Source organism: Delphinus delphis, chromosome 7 (genome assembly GCF_949987515.2).
Source record: "Delphinus delphis chromosome 7, mDelDel1.2, whole genome shotgun sequence".
Taxonomy (NCBI): Eukaryota; Metazoa; Chordata; class Mammalia; order Artiodactyla; family Delphinidae; genus Delphinus; species Delphinus delphis.
The window spans coordinates 99,007,801-99,022,646 of record NC_082689.1 but is presented as its reverse complement, the minus strand read 5'-3'; positions in this window follow the sequence as shown (position 1 = coordinate 99,022,646).

The window sequence follows — 14,846 nt, the reverse complement described above, 5'->3', positions numbered from 1 at the left end:
ATTATTATGTTTTTAAACATTATTATCTCAGCTTAGGTACTTGCTGCACGGGTGACTATTTGCAGGTTGGCAGACCAGTCAAATCTACAGAGAGCATTGATTAAAGCAGATAGATAAATGGTCAAGATAGATAAATGGTCAAGATGTCCATGCAGCCTAGTGGTCAGAGGGAATGATGGCTGTGAACTGTGGATTCTCCTTTCTCATGTTGTGTAATCTTAGATAACTTCGTATGTTGAGAGATCACTGAACTTGGAATCAAGAAACTTGAGTATGAGCTTTTTAAATTAATCTGTTTCTTCATCTATAAAAATGGCAGGAATACCTAACCCACAGGGTTGTTGTAAAGCTTAAATTTTTAAAAAAGCATATTACAAATTATAAAATGATTTTATGAACAGATCAAGAGGAATATGGTTGAATTATAAAGTAATGACTCTTTTACTTATTACTTATACAGATCTAAACATCCAAAAGTTGGTCCTCCTTTTCACAGAATTTATCTTGGGGCCTGTGTGCTTACTCTTTTAACGCTATCATCATGCAAAATATTTTTGGAAGGTTTCCTTTGAACTTGCCTTCAGAGCCTGTTGCACATTCCTTTAAATATCTTAATTGGTAACAAATCTTGGCCCTTTGTGGGTAGGTTTTATTTTTACAATTGGCTCAAAATTATTTTTTCAGAGCCAAGTCTAATGCATAAAATGGCCAATCAACTAGGGCTATGGTGGGTTGCTTTTTAAATTAATTGGTTTGTTTATTTGTTTTTATTTTTGGCTGCATTGGGTCTTCGTTGCTGCGCACTGGCTTTCTCTAGTTGCGGCGAGCGAGGGCTACGCTTCGTTGCGGTGTGCGGGCTTCTTATTGCGGTGGCTTCTCTTGCTGTGGAGCACGGGCTCCAGGTCCATGGGCTTCAGTAGTTGTGGCTCGCGGGCTCTAGAGCGCAGGCTCAGTAGTTGTGGTGCACGGGCTCAGTTGCTCCACGGCATGTGGGAACTTCCCAGACTAGGGACTGAACCCGTGTCCCCTGCATTGGCAGGTGGATTCTTTTTTTTTTTTTTCACATCTTTATTGGAGTATAATTGCTTTACAATGGTGTGTTAGTTTCTGCTTTATAACAAAGTATATCAGTTATACATATACATATGTTCCCATATCTCTTCCCTCTTGCGTCTCCCTCACTCCCAGCCTCCCTATCCCAGCCATCCAGGTGATCACAAAGCACCAAGCTGATCTCCCTGTGCTATACGGCTGCTTCCCACTAGCTATCTGTTTTACGTTTGGTAGTGTATATATGTCCATGACACTCTCTCACTTTGTCACAGCTTATCTTTCCCCTCCCCATGTCCTCAAATCCATTCTCTAGTAGGTCTGTGTCTTTATTCCCGTCTTACCCCTAGGTTCTTCATGACATTTTTTTTTCTTATGTTCCATTGATCTATATTTCTGTTTTTGTGCCAGTATCATACTGTCTGGATTACTGTAGCTTTGTAGTATAGTCTGAAGTCAGGGAGCCTGATTCCTCCAGCTCCGGTTTTCTTTCTCAAGATTGCTTTGGCTACTCGGGGTCTTTTGTGTTTCCATACAAATTGTGAAATTTTTTGTTCTAGTTCTGTGAAAAATGCCAGTGGTAGTTTGATAGGGATTGCATTGGATCTGTAGATTGCTTTGGGTAGTAGAGTCATTTTTACAATGTTGATTCTCCCAATCCAAGAACATGGTATATCTCTCCATCTATTTGTATCATCTTTAATTCCTTTCATCAATGTCTTATAATTTTCTCCATACAGGTCTTTTGTCTCCTTAGGTAGGTTTATTCCTAGGTGTTTTATTCTTTTTGTTGCAGTGGTAAATGGGAGTGTTTTCTTGATTTCACTTTCAGGTTTTTCATCATTAGTGTATAGGAATGCCAGAGATTTCTGTGCATTAATTTTGTCTCCTGCTACTTTACCAAATTCATTGATTAGCTCTAGTAGTTTTCTGGTAGCATCTTTAGGATTCTCTATGTATAGTATCATGTCATCTGCAAACAGTGACAGCTTTACTTCTTTTCCAATTTGGATTCTTTTTATTTCCTTTCCTTCTCTGATTGCTGTGGCTAAAACTTCCAAAACTATGTTGAATAAGAGTGGTGAGAGTGGGCAACCTTGTCTTGTTCCTGATCTTAGTGGAAATGCTTTCAGTTTTTCACCATTGAGGATGATGTTGGCTGTGGGTTTGTCATATATGGCCTTTATTATGTTGAGGAAAGTTCCCTCTGTGCCTACTTTCTGCAAGGTTTTTATCATAAATGGGTGTTGAGTTTTGTCAAAAGCTTTCTCTGCATCTATTGAGATGATCATATGGTTTTTCTCCTTCAATTTCTTAATATGGTGTATCACATTGATTGATTTGTGTATATTGAAGAATCCTTGCATTCCAGGAATAAACCCTACTTGATCATGGTTTATGATCCTTTTAATGTGCTGTTGGATTCTGTTTTGTACTATTTTGTTGAGGATTTTTGCATCTGTATTCATCAGTGACATTGGCCTGTAGTTTTCTTTCTTTGTGACATCCTTGTCTCGTTTTGGTATCAGGATGATGGTGTCCTCGTAGAATGAGTTTCAGCGTGTTCCTCCCTCTGCTATACTTTGGAAGAGTTTGAGAAGGATAGGCGTTAGCTCTTCTCTAAATGTTTGATAGAATTCGCCTGTGAAGCCATCTGGTCCTGGGCTTTTGTTTGTTGGAAGATTTTTAATCACAGTTTCAATTTCACTGCTTTTGATTGGTCTGTTCATATTTTCTATTTCTTTCTGATTCAGTCTTGGCATGTTGTGCATTTCTAAGAATTTGTCCATTTCTTCCAGGTTGTCCATTTTATCAGCATACAGTTGCTTGTAGTCATCTCTCATGATCCTTTGTATTTCTGCACTGTCAGTTGTTACTTCTCCGTTTTAATTTCTAATTCTATATATTTCAGTCTTCTCCCTTCTTTTCTCGATGAGTCTGGCTAATGGTTTATCAATTTTGTTTATCTTCTCAAAGGACCAGCTTTTGGTTTTATTGATCTTTGCTATCGTTTCCTTCATTTCTTTTTCATTTATTTCTGATCTGATTTTTATGATTTCTTTCCTTCTGCTATCTTTGGGGTGTTTTTGTTCTTCTTTCTCTAATTGCTTTAGGTGCAAGGTTAGGTTGTTTATTCGAGATGTTTCCTGTTTCTTAAGGTAGGATTGTATTGCTGTAAACTTCCCTCTTAGAACTGCTTTTGCTGCATCCCATAGGCTTAGGGTTGTCATGTCTCCATTGTCATTTGTTTCTAGGTATTTTTTTATTTCCTCTTTGATTTCTTCCGTGATCACTTCGTTATTGAGTAGTGTATTGTTTAGCCTCCATGTGTTTGTATTTTTTACAGATCTTTCTTGTAATTGACATCTAGTCTCATAGTGTTGTGGTCAGAAAAGATACTTGATACGATTTCAATTTTCTTAAATTTACCAAGACTTGATTTGTGACCCAAAATATGATCTATCCTGGAGAATGTTCCATGAGCACTTGAGAAAAATGTGTATTTTGTTGTTTTTCGATGGACTGTCCTATAAATATCAATTAAGTCCATCTTGTTGAATGTATCATTTAAAGCTTGTGTTTCCTTATTTATTTTCATTTTGGATGATCTGTCCATTGGTGAAAGTGGGGTGTTAAAGTCCCCAACTATGAATGTGTTACTATTTCCCATTTTATGGCTGTTAGTATTTGCCTGATGTATTGAGGTGCTCCTACATTGGGTGCATAAATATTTACAATTGTTATATCATCTTCTTGGATCGATCCCTTGATCATTATGTTCTGTCCTTCTTTGTCTCTTCTAATAGTCTTTATTTTAAAGTCTGTTTTGTCTGATATGAGAATTGCTACTCCAGCTTTCTTTTGGTTTCCATTTGCATGGAATATCCTTTTCCATCCCCTTACTTTCAGTCTGTATGTGTCTCGAGGTCTGAAGTGGGTCTCTTGTAGACAGCATATATATGGGTATTGTTTTTGTATCCATTCAGCCAGTCTGTGTCTTTTGGTGGGAGCATTTACTTCTATTGAGATGATCATATGGTTTTTCTCCTTCAATTTGTTAATGTGGTTTATCACATGGATTGATTTGCGTATATTGAAGAATCCTTGCATTCCTGGAATAAACCCCACTTGATCATGCTGCATGATCCTTTTAATGTGCTGTTGGATTCTGTTTGCTACTATTTTGTTGAGGATTTTTGCATCTATGTTCATCAGTGATATTGGCCTGTAGTTTTCTTTCTTTGTGACATCCTTGTCTGGTTTTGATATCATGGTGTTGGTGGCCTCATAGAATGAGTTTGGGAGTGTTCCTCCCTCTGCTATATTTTGGAAGAGTTTGAGAAGGATAGGTGTTAGCTCTTCTCTAAATGTTTGATAGAATTCGCCTGTGAAGCCATCTGGTCCTGGGCTTTTGTTTGTTGGAAGATTTTTTTTTTTTTTTTAACATCTTTATTGGAGTATAATTGCTTTACAATGGTATGTTAGTTTCAGCTTCACAACAAAATGAATCAGTTATATATATACATATGTTCCCATATCTCTTCCCGCTTGCGTCTCCCTCCCTCCCACCCTCCCTATCCCACCCCTCCAGGCGGTCACAAAGCACCGAGCTGATCTCCCTGTGCTATGCGGCTGCTTCCCACTAGCTATCTACCTTACGTTTGGTAGTGTATATATGTCCATGCCTCTTTATCGCTTTGTCACCGTTTACCCTTCCCCCTCCCTATAGCCTCAAGTCCATTCTCTAGTAAGTCTGTGTCTTTATTCCTGTTTCACCCCTAGGTTTTTCATGACATTTTTTTTTTCTTAGATTCCATATATATGTGTTAGCATACGGTATTTGTCTCTCTCTTTCTGACTTACTTCACTCTGTATGACAGACTCTAGGTCTATCCACCTCATTACAAATAGCTCAATTTCGTCTCTTTTTATGGCTGAGTAATATTCCATTGTATATATGTGCCACATCTTCTTTATCCATTCATCCGATGATGGACACTTAGGTTGTTTCCATCTCTGGGCTATTGTAAATAGAGCTGCAATGAACATTTTGGTACATGACTCTTTTTGAATTATGGTTTTCTCAGGGTATATGCCCAGTAGTGGGATTGCTGGGTCATATGGTAGTTCTATTTGTAGCTTTTTAAGGAACCTCCATACTGTTCTCCACAGTGGCTGTATCAATTTACATTCCCACCAACAGTGTAAGAGGGTTCCCTTTTCTCCACACCCTCTCCAGCATTTATTGTTTCTAGATTTTTTGATGATGGCCATTCTGACTGGTGTGAGATGATATCTCATTGTAGTTTTGATTTGCATTTCTCTCATGATTAGTGATGTTGAGCATTCTTTCATGTGTTTGTTGGCACTCTGTATATCTTCTTTGGAGAAATGTCTATGTAGGTCTTCTGCCCATTTTTGGATTGGGTTGTTTGTTTTTTTGTTATTAAGCTGCATGAGCTGCTTATAAATTTTGGAGATCAATCCTTTGTCAGTTGCTTCATTTGCAAATATTTTCTCCCATTCTGAGGGTTGTCTTTTGGTCTTCTTTATGGTTTCCTTTGCTGCGCAAAAGCTTTTAAGTTTCATTAGGTCCCATTTGTTTACTCTTGTTTTTATTTCCATTTCTCTAGGAGGTGGGTCAAAAAGGACCTTGCTGTGATTTATGTCATAGAGTGTTCTGCCTATGTTTTCCTCTAAGAGTTTGATAGTTTCTGGCCTTACATTTAGGTCTTTAATCCATTTTGAGCTTATTTTTGTGTATGGTGTTAGGGAGTGATCTAATTTCATACTTTTAAATGTAGCTGTCCAGTTTTCCCAGCACCACTTATTGAATAGGCTGTCCTTTCTCCACTGTACATTTCTGCCTCCTTTGTCAAAGATAAGGTGAACATATGTGCGTGGGTTTATCTCTGGGCTTTCTATCCTGTTCCATTGATCTATCTTTCTGTTTTTGTGCCAGTACCATACCGTCTTGATAACTGTAGCTTTGTAGTATAGTCTGAAGTCAGGGAGCCTGATTCCTCCAGTTCCTTCTTTCGTTCTCAAGATTGCTTTGGCTACTCGGGGTCTTTTGTGTTTCCATACAAATTGTGAAATTTTTTGTTCTAGTTCTGTGAAAAATGCCAGTGGTAGTTTGATAGGGATTGCATTGAATCTATAGATTGCTTTCGGTAGTAGAGTCATTTTCACAATGTTGATTCTTCCAATCCAAGAACATGGTATATCTCTCCATCTATTTGTATCATCTTTAATTTCTTTCATCAGTGTCTTATAATTTTCTGCATACAGATCTTTTGTCTCCTTAGGTAGGTTTATTCCTAGATATTTTATTCTTTTTGTTGCAATGGTAAATGGGAGTGTTTTCTTGATTTCACTTTCAGATTTTTCATCATTAGTATATAGGAATGCCAGAGATTTCTGTGCATTAATTTTGTATCCTGCCACTTTACCAAATTCATTGATTAGCTCTAGTAGTTTTCTGGTAGCATCTTTAGGGTTCTCTATGTATAGGATCATGTCATCTGCAAACAGTGACAGCTTTACTTCTTCTTTTCCGATTTGGATTCCTTTTATTTCCTTTCCTTCTCTGATTGCTGTGGCTAAAACTTCCAAAACTATGTTGAATAAGAGTGGTGAGAGTGGGCAACCTTGTCTTGTTCCTGATCTTAGTGGAAATGCTTTCAGTTTTTCACCATTGAGGATGATGTTTGCTGTGGGCTTGTCATATATGGCCTTTATTATGTTGAGGAAAGTTCCCTCTGTGCCTACTTTCTGCAGGGTTTTTATCATAAATGGGTGCTGAATTTTGTCAAAAGCTTTCTCTGCATCTATTGAGATGATCATATGGTTTTTCTCCTTCAGTTTGTTAATATGGTTTATCACATTGATAGATTTGCGTATATTGAAGAATCCTTGCATTCCTGGAATAAACCCCACTTGATCATGGTGTATGATCCTTTTAATGTGCTGTTGGATTCTGTTTGCTAGTATTTTGTTGAGGATTTTTGCATCTATGTTCATCAGTGATATTGGCCTGTAGTTTTCTTTCTTTGTGACATCCTTGTCTGGTTTTGGTATCAAGGTGATGGTGGCCTCGTAGAATGAGTTTCAGCGTGTTCCTCCCTCTGCTATACTTTGGAAGAGTTTGAGAAGGATAGGCGTTAGCTCTTCTCTAAATGTTTGATAGAATTCGCCTGTGAAGCCATCTGGTCCTGGGCTTTTGTTTGTTGGAAGATTTTTAATCACAGTTTCAATTTCAGTGCTTTTGATTGGTCTGTTCATATTTTCTATTTCTTCCTGATTCAGTCTTGGCAGGTTGTGCATTTCTAAGAATTTGTCCATTTCTTCCAGATTGTCCATTTTATTGGCATAGAGTTGCTTGTAGTAATCTCTCATGATCTCTTTTATTTCTGCAGTGTCAGTTGTTACCTCTCCTTTTTCATTTCTAATTCTATTGATTTGAGTCTTCTCCCTTTTTTTCTTGATGAGTCTGGCTAGTGGTTTATCTATTTTGTTTATCTTCTCAAAGAACCAGCTTTTAGTTTTATTGATCTTTGCTATTGTTTCCTTCATTTCTTTTTCATTTATTTCTGATCTGATTTTTATGATTTCTTTCCTTCTTCTAGCTTTGGGGTTTTTTTGTTCTTCTTTCTCTAATTGCTTGAGGTGCAAGGTTAGGTTGTTTATTCGAGATGTTTCCTGCTTCTTAAGGTGGGCTTGTATTGCTATAAACTTCCCCCTTAGAAATGCTTTTGCTGCATCCCACAGGTTTTGGGTCGTTGTGTCTCCATTGTCATTTGTCTCTAGGTATTTTTTGATTTCCTCTTTGATTTCTTCAGTGATCACTTCATTATTAAGTAGTGTATTGTTTAGCCTCCATGTGTTTGTATTTTTTACAGATCTTTTACTGTAATTGATATCTAGTCTCATGGCGTTGTGGTCAGAAAAGATACTTGATACGATTTCAATTTTCTTAAATTTACCAAGGCTTGATTTGTGACCCAAAATATGATCTATCCTGGAGAATGTTCCATGAGCACTTGAGAAAAATGTGTATTCTGTTGTTTTTGGATGGACTGTCCTGTAAATATCAATTAAAGCTTGTATCATTTAAAGCTTGTGTTTCCTTATTTATTTTCATTTTGGATGATCTGTCCATTGGTGAAAGTGGGGTGTTAAAGTCCCCAACTATGAATGTGTTACTATTTCCCATTTTATGGCTGTTAGTATTTGCCTGATGTATTGAGGTGCTCCTACATTGGGTGCATAAATATTTACAATTGTTATATCATCTTCTTGGATCAATCCCTTGATCATTATGTTCTGTCCTTCTTTGTCTCTTCTAATAGTCTTTATTTTAAAGTCTGTTTTGTCTGATATGAGAATTGCTACTCCAGCTTTCTTTTGGTTTCCATTTGCATGGAATATCCTTTTCCATCCCCTTACTTTCAGTCTGTGTGGGTCTCTTGTAGACAGCATATATATGGGTCTTATTTTTGTATCCATTCAGCCAATCTGTGTCTTTTGGTGGGAGCATTTAGTCCATTTACATTTAAGGTAATTATTGATATGTATGTTTCCTTTTCCCATTTTCTTAATTGTTTTGGGTTCGTTATTGTAGGTCTTTTCCTTCTCTTGTGTTTCTTGCCTAGAGAAGTTCCTTTAGCATTTGTTGTTAAGCTGGTTTGGTGGTGCTGAACTCTCTCAGCTTTTGCTTTTCTGTAAAGGTTTTAATTTCTCCATCAAATCTGAATGAGATCCTTGCTGGCTAGAGTAATCTTGGTTGCAGGTTTTTCTCCTTCATCACGTTAAATACGTCCTGCCACTCCCTTCTGGCTTGCAGAATTTCTGCTGAAAGATCAGCTGTTAACTTTATGGGGATTCCCTTGTGTGTTATTTGTTGTTTTTCCCTTGCTGCTTTTAATATGTTTTCTTTGTATTTAATTTTTGATAGTTTGATTAATGTGTTTCTCCTTGGATTTATCCTGTATGGGAGTCTCTGTGCTTCCCGGACTTGGTTAACTATTTCCTTTCCCATGTTAGGAAAGTTTTCAACTATAATCTCTTCAAATATGTTCTCAGTCCCTTTCTTTTTCTCTTCTTCTTCTGGAACCCCTATAATTTGAGTGTTGGTGCATTTAATATTGTCCCAGAGGTATCTGACACTGTCCTCAGTTCTTTTCATTCTTTTTTCTTTATTCTGCTCTGCAGTAGTTATTTCCACTATTTTATCTTCCAGGTCACTTTTCCGTTCTTCTGCCTCAGTTATTCTGCTATTGATCCCATCTAGAGTATTTTTCATTTCACTTATTGTGTTGTTCATCGTTGCTTGTTTCATCTTTAGTTCTTCTAGTTCCTTTTTAAATGTTTCTTGCATTTTGTCTATTCTATTTCTAAGATTTTGGATCATCTTTACTATCATTATTCTGAATCCTTTTTCAGGCAGACTGCCTATTTCTTCTTCATTTGTCACGTCTGGTGGGTTTTTATCTTGCTCCTTCATCTGCTGTGTGGTTTTCTGTCTTCTCATTTTGCTTATCGTACTGTGTTTGAGGTCTCCTTTTTGCAGGCTGCTGGTTCGTAGTTCCCGTTGTTTTTGGTGTCTGTCCCCAGTGGCTAAAGTTGGTTCAGTGGGTTGTGTAGGCTTCCTGGTGAAGGGGACTAGTGCCTGTGTTCTGGTGGATGAGGCTGGATCTTGTCTTTCTGGTGGGCAGGTCCATGTCTGGTGGTGTGTTTTGGGGTGTCTGTGGACTTATTATGATTTTAGGCAGCCTCTCTGCTAATGGATGGGGCTGTGTTCCTGACTTGCTAGTTGTTTGGCATAGGGTGTTCAGCACTATAGCTTGCTGGTCGTTGAGTGAAGTTGCGTATTGGTGTTGAGATGGAGATCTCTGGGTGATTTTCGCCGTTTGATATTATGTGCAGCTGGGAGGTCTCTTGTGGACCAGTGTCCTGAAGTTGGCTCTCCCACCTCAAGGGGACAGCACTGACTCCTGGCTGGAGCACCAAGAGCCTTTCATCCACACGGCTCAGAATAAAAGGGAGGAAAAGTAGAAAGAAAGAGAGAGAGAGAGAGAGGGAGGGAGGGAGGGAGGGAAGGGGAGAGAGAGAGAGAGAGACAGAGACAGAGAGACAGAGAGACAGAGAGGGAGAGAGAGAGAAAGAAAAAGAAAGAAAGAAAGAACGAAAGAAAAGAAGGAAGAAAGAAAGGGAGAAAGAAAGGGGATAAAATGAAATAAAGTAAAATAAAGTTATTAAATAAAAAATAATTATTAAGAAAAAGAATGTTTTTAAAGAAGAAAAAAAAAAACGGACAGATAGAACCCTAGGACACATGGTGAAAGCAAAGCTATACAGACAAGATCTCACACAGAAGCATACACATACACACTCACAAAAAAGAGGAAAAGGGGAAAAAATCATAAATCTTGCTCTCAAAGTCTGCCTCCTCAATTTGGGATAATTCATTGTCTATTCAGGTATTCCACAGATGCAGGGTACATCAAGTTGATTGTGGAGCTTTAATCCGCTGCTCCTGAGGCTGCTGGGAGAGATTTCCCTTTCTCTTCTTTGTTCTCACAGCTCCCAGGGGCTCAGCGTTGGATTTGGCCCCGCCTCTGCGTGTAGGTCGCCGGAGGGCGTCTGTTCTTCGCTCAGACAGGACGGGGTTGAAGGAGCAGCTGTCTCGGGGGCTCCGGCTCACTCAGGCCCGGGGGAGGGAGGGGTGCGGAAGCAGGGGGAGCCTGCGGCTGCAGAAGCCGGCGGGACGTTGCACCAGCCTGAGGCGCGCCGTGCATTCTCCGGGGGAAGTTGTCCCTGGATCCCGGAACCCTGGCAGTGGCGGGCTGCCCAGGCTCCCCAGAAGGGGTATGTGGAGAGTGACCTGTGCTCGCACACAGGCTTCTTGGTGGCGGCAGCAGCAGCCTTAGCGTCTCATGCCCGTCTCTGGGATCCGTGCTTTTAGCCGGGGCTCGCGCCCGTCTCTGGAGCTCCTTTAAGCAGCGCTCTTAATGCCCTCTCCTCGTGCACCAGGAAACAAAAGAGGGAAGAAGAAGTCTCTTGTGTCTTCGGCAGCTCCAGTCCATTTCCCGGACTCCCTCCCCGCTAGTCGTGGTGCACTAACCCCCTGCAGGCTGTGTTCACGCCGCCAACCCCAGTCCTCTCCCGGCGCTCTGACCGAAGCCCGAGCTTCAGCTCCCAGCCCCGCCTGCCCTGGCGGGTGAGCAGACTAGCCTCTCGGGCTGGTGAGTGCCGGTCGGCCCTGATCCTCTGTGAGGGAATCTCTCCGCTTTGCCCTCCGCACCCCTGTTGCTGTGCCTTCCTCTGCGGCTCCGAAGCTCCCCACCTCCGCCACCCGCAGTCTCCGCCCGCGAAGGGGCTCCTAGTGTGTGGAAACCTTTCCTCCTTCACAGCTCCCTCCCACTGGTGCAGGTCCCGTCCCTATTCTTTTGTCTTTGTTTATTGTTTTTTCTTTTGCCCTACCCAGGTACGTGGTGGTGGTGGTGGTGGTGGTGGTGGGGGGGGGGGGGGAGGGTTCTTGCCTTTTGGGAGGTCTGAGGTCTTCTGCCAGCGTTCAGTAGGTGCTCTGTAGGAGTTGTTCCACGTGTAGATGTATTTCTGGTGTATCTGTGGGGAGGAAGGTGAGCTCCGCGTCTTACTCTTCTGCCATCTTCCCCCTCCTCGGCAGGTGGATTCTTAACCACTGCGCCACCAGGGAAGCCCAGGGCTATGGTTTTTGATCAAAAGTTTTGTGTGACTATAAAGTATTAAAACTGGGTTTTGAGATGACTTCCTGACCATGTTTCTAAAAAGTAGTTCTAGAAGGATTTTATTGAATGGTCACATCCCTGGGATAAAAATATTATACTCATGGGGACTTCCCTGGTGGTCCAGTGGTTAAGACTCTGTGCTTCCACTGCAGGGGGCATGGGTTGGATCCCTGGTCAGGGAACTAGGACCCCACATGCCTTGCTGCGTGGCCAGAACAAAACAAAAACAAAAAAAATTAGATTCAGTATGTGTTTAATTTCAATTGAATGTATATTTCATATAATGATGATATTCGTACAGTGTTTGAAATGAGGTGAGGGTCTGTGGGATATCACCCTAGTCCCCCCCCACCACCTGAAAATGATGAATAGTTTATTTAAAATATAACTCTCAGTGTGAAAGAAAATAAAAGTTAGACTCCCCACACACATACCCTATTACATATAAAAACAAAGTCCAGATGGACTACAAGTCCTCAGTGTAGAATAAAATGCAAACTCCTCGTTGGCCTGCCAAGCCTGCCAGTACCTGCCTCCCTCTCCAGCATGTCTCCTCAACCTGAGGCATGAGCCACATCAGCCTTCCTGCCCTTCACACATCCCAAGGGCATTCCCACCTGCCTCTTCTCCCTGGACTTCTCCCCAGAGCAATAGTTATTCCTGAGTCAGTTTGAATCCCATCTCCTCAGAGAAGCTTTTCCTGACCACTCATTCTGAAATAGCCCACCTCACTCTACCGTGTCACCATGTTTTAATTCTCTGGTGAAATGCCTCGCTTTTTTATTGGTTCATTGTATTATTGTCTGTCTTTCCTAACTGGAAGGCATCCCCACTAGAATTTGAAGAAGACCTGGCACATAATAAGCGGTCAACAAATAGTTGACTGAATGAGTCGAATAATAAAAACAAAACTATAACAAACAATAAATGCTGGAGAGGGTGTGGAGAAAGGCGAACCCTCATACACTGTTGGTGGGAATGTAAGTTGATACAGCCACTATGGAGAACAGTATGGAGGTTCCTTAAAAAGCTAAAAATAGAACTACCATACGACCCAGCAATCCCACTACTGGGCATATACCCTGAGAAAACCATAATTCAAACAGAGTCATGTACCAAAATGTTCATTGCAGCTCTATTTACAATAGCCCGGAGATGGAAACAACCTAAGTGTCCATCATCGGATGAATGGATAAAGAAGTTGTGGCACATATATACAATGGAATATTACTGAGCAGAAAAAGAAACAAAATTGAGCTATTTGTAATGAGGTGGATGGACCTAGAGTCTGTCATACAGAGTGAAGTAAGTCAGAAAGAGAAAGACAAATACCGTATGCTAACATGTATATATGGACTCTAAAACAAAAAATGGTCATGAAGAACCTAGGGGTAAGACAGGAATAAAGACACAGACCTACTAGAGAATGGACTTGGGGATATGGGGAGGGGGAAGGGTAAACTGTGACAAAGTGAGAGTGACATGGACATATATACACTACCAAACGTAAAATAGATAGCTAGTGGGAAGCAGCGCATAACACAGGGAGATCAGCTCCGTGCTTTGTGACCACCTAAAGGGGTGGGAGAGAGGGAGACGCAAGAGATATGGGAACATATGTATATGTATAACTGATTCACTTTGTTATAAAGCAAAAACTAACACACCATTGTAAAGCAATTATATTCCAATAAAGATGTAAAAAAATAAAATAAAATAAAGGGAATAATTAGATGGCAGAAAAAAAAGATGTGGCACATATATACAATGGAATATTACTCAGCCATAGAAAGAAACAAAATTGAGTTATTTGTAGTGAGGTGGATGGACCTAGAGTCTGTCATACAGAGTGAAGTAAGTCAGAAAGAGAAAAACAAATACCGTATGCTAACACATATATGTGGACTCTAAAACAAAAAATGGTCATGAAGAACCTAGGGGCAAGATGGGAATAAGATGCAGACCTACTACAGAATGGACTTGAGGACACGGGGAGGGGGAAGAGTAAGCTGGGACAAAGTAAGAGAGTGGTAGTGTATATATGGACATATAAACTAGCTATGTAAAATAGATAGCTAGTGGCAAGCAGCCGGAGATCAGCTCAGTGCTTGGTGACCAGATAGAAGGGTGGGATAGAGAGGGTGGGAGGGAGGGAGACACTAGAGGGAAGAGATATGAGGATATTTGTATATGTGTAACTTTGTTATAAAGCAGGAACTAACACAGCATTGTAAAGCAATTAAACTCCAATAAAAATGTTTAAAAAAAAACCCAACACAGCCAAAATAAATAAATTTATTTTTTTAAAAAAACTATAAGTATATTAGAAAATAAGAAAAAAATTCAGGAAAATATTTGTATTAGCTCAAGGTGGGAGAGACTTAAGTAAAAGTAGAAACCCATCGCCATTCATGGAAAGATTTGGTTACATAAACAAATTTCCAATGGCTAGAGATTTTTTTAGAATTTAGAGATTAGAAGAAAATGGTTACATCACATATGACAGAGATTAACATCTCTCATAGTTAAAATGATAAGAAAAAGGCAAACAGTCCAACAGAAACATTGGCAAAGGGTATTAACACAAACTCCCTACAGAAGAAATTTAAGTGGGCAATTAACATAGGAAAAGAGGCTTTTCATTCCTGGTAGTAAGGGAACCACAAATTAAACAATGACAGATATCATTTTTCACCCATGATTCATAACATTTAAAAGGAGAAAAAAATATCCAGCGCTGAGAAGTGTATAGGAAAATGGATATGCGACTGAACGCTGTTCCTGAGAATGAATTGTCACAGCCTCCTACAAAGTTAACCATCAGCATCTATTAAAACTTAAAATTTGTTGACATTAGTCCTAGGAATCCCATTTGGTGAATCCTAAAAAAATAAAAGTACCGATGTTGGAGGGAGAGAAGATTATGATCGTGAAGAAATATTCTAAAATGTGAAGATTTAGAAACATAGCCTTCAGTTCAGGTGCCTCTGTGACCAGGTTAAATCTGAGGTTTCTTTTAAGTCA